Source organism: Globicephala melas, chromosome 13, assembly GCF_963455315.2.
Source record: "Globicephala melas chromosome 13, mGloMel1.2, whole genome shotgun sequence".
NCBI lineage: Eukaryota > Metazoa > Chordata > Mammalia > Artiodactyla > Delphinidae > Globicephala > Globicephala melas.
The window spans coordinates 26,966,298-26,969,256 of record NC_083326.1 but is presented as its reverse complement, the minus strand read 5'-3'; positions in this window follow the sequence as shown (position 1 = coordinate 26,969,256).

The following is a 2,959-nucleotide window of genomic DNA, read 5'->3' as shown; positions in this document are numbered from 1 at the left end:
ACTTTTTGCTTTCGCCTGTCTTAGAGCTTTTTATAAGGAAATCATGGCTCAGTTAAAAAATTATAGTAATTTAAAAACAATTAGAAAACTAAACCGAGTTCCTGGTAGAAAGATCAATTTGAGGAAGAGAGTGACCTACTTCCTCTTTAATAATTGAGTTAACGGAAAATTGGACTAGTTTGCCAGGAGCACTTCTAGTCATTTTCATGGGGCCTTTTTTTGACAATCTGCTCCCATTAGGAAGTATGTTTAAGCAGAAGAGAGGTGAGGTATTATTATTCATTCATTCGCACCCCACCAGCCCTATCCCCTCACCGGAAGCACATTTTGGGTATGAGTTAATCTCTTTGGGCAGCGACTTTCTCAGAGCTGGTGTGTTTGCTCAAGGCTGCTTTCTGTGACTTGAAAAACTCGGCTTCGGTTTTCTCTGTTAATACCTTTCGTCATGCCAGGAAAACCCAAGACTCCATTTTTAATTTTTCATCTTTTCAAAAAGAATGTTCATCTGAGTCATTTCTCAGTCACGTAGCGTCTTGTGGTTTTTTTCCAGAACTCAGTGGATTCCTTGCCTCAACTATATGCCTTTCCATTTACAAGTTGGGAATCATCAGTTTTTGAAAACTGGAAGTTTTTGTTTCATCTTTATCTCCTACAAAACCTGGTCCTCTGTTTTTGTACGTGAGAATTTGGCTAAATGTGAAGTGAGGTAACGTTTGTCCTGGCCTCATCCAAGGGTTTGATAAATATGCTTGCTATATTCTTCTACTGTTGTTTCTTATGTTGTTATTCCTTTGAAGGCAATAGATGAGAAAAAGGAAAATGCATTCTTTTTAAAAAAAATTTTATTGGAGTATAGTTGATTTACAATGTTGTGTTAGTTTCAGGTTTACAGCAAAATGATTCAGTTAAACATATACATATATTCATTCTTTTTCAGATTCTTTACCCGTATAGCTTATTACAGAATATTGAACAGATTCCCTGTGCTATACAGTAAGTCCCTGTTGGTTATCTATTTTATATATAGTAATGTGTGTATGGAAAATGTTTTCTTAAAGTTTCTTTCTTGTCCCTAAAGTGATGATCCTGGGATGCTAACAAGAAAGTAAAGGAATTAGCAAACCCCCCAAAACTCCAACGTTAGAACACATGAGAAAAATGCGAGCCTTCTTGTGTATCCACCTCTCTGCCAGGCCAAGGGAGGGTTAGGGGGTGGCAGCGGCAGCCAGGTGCCAAAATGATACATCTGTTGATAAAGGAAACAATAATTTTCAAAATTTGTCATGTGATCTTTACAGTATAAAATGTTAAGGATCTATTCAATATATAAATCAATTATGAATCATGTGTTTTCATAAAAAATTAACTAAACAGGAATTTCAAATATTAGATAAATTTAAAAACAATATTTTAAGTAATATTTCTACTATGTGCTAATAGTAGAAAATTAATAATAATATAGTGAGAGCAATAATGCTTTATTATTTCTGAAAACTTTGGTTTCAGTTTTGTAATACAGTAATTTAAATGTCTATTCATAAGTTCACTTTATTTGACTACTTGCTTTCAATAGCTGTCATAACTAAGAAATAAAAAACCCTTCACAAAGATACATAATTCCCAGTGGGAGAAACACACCAAGAGCTTTATTTAATAAAATTATATTTGTTTTTCACACCTACTGTATTTGATTTTTGAGCTTTTAGGTAAAGGTTTTGTTGAACTCTTGCTATTAAAGGTCCATCTTCCTTTATCAGTCAATTGCACCAGCAAACTAATAGGAAGATGCGTCTTTTATTTTTATTCTTAGCTGTTTTGGGGGGAAGAAAACTTTTAAGCACATCAGAGGATTCTGTTTCTAAGTTTCTAAAGTTTGCAGCTGTGGTGTTTTTTTTTTTTAGGGACAATGTATTTACATAATTTTAAACCACAAATTGCAGATGAAGGAAACACAGTCATCTGTTTCTTCCAGTAAGCAATGCTTTCTATCATTTTGTTGATATAAAACTCTATAGTTAGTATGCATTTGGCTGCAGATGACAGAAAACTTGACTTAGTGGTTAAAGTCAGGAAGGTATTAAACAAACTATGTAATAAGAAGTTCTTACAGGATGGACTAGGAGCTCTGTGATGCTGTCAAGGACCCAGGCTCTTTCTTTCCTTTCTGCCATTCTTAGCATGCTTATTCTTCTCTTCATGCTGATACCTCATGGTTACAGAATAACTGCCATTGCTCCAGTCATTCCTGTACTCATTCACGGGAGCCTCCTGAGCAGACAGGATAAGGTTAAGGGAGAAAAAAAGGGTCTCTCTTCTTTATTATCTTCCTATCATTGTGGAAATTAAATCTTTCCCTTTTAATGTGGCCGAGAAAAACTCACAAAAGAGGTAGGAGAAAGTTCACCTCTGCTATTTCTTCATGTTTCAACTGCCTGTCCAGTTGTATCATCTCAAAGCTGAAGTTCTCTTTCTTGAAACTTTCAAGCCACTTTTCCATTTTGTGAAGGTTAGCCGGCAAATACTAGAGCATGTCATGTGGATTCCATTTGACAAGACTTGGAGCCTCTGCCTGCCCAAGTCCAGTCTGCCCTTAGGACAGCTGTGTGCTACGTGTGTCACAGGACCACCGGGTGGGAGCAGCCTGTGTCGCTGCGCAGTGAATTCTAGGCATGCTCATCTCCTTTCTTTTTGACAGAAACGTATCTACAGCACTGCTCTTCCAAGGTGTGCTTTTTGCAGCCCCTGGCAATAGGCATCTCGTTGGGGGGCCTCCTCGGCCGAATAGCTAATTTCACTAAAGAAAACCTCAGAAATGTCTTCTTTCCATTGACCATGAGTGGGCTGACTGCTGGAGCTCCACAGAGCCCTTCCCACAACACACAGGCATCTGCTGACACCATCACCTAAACTCCTGCCCCAAACAATGAAAACAGAAAGGGACTCACTTCTCTGCCAATCT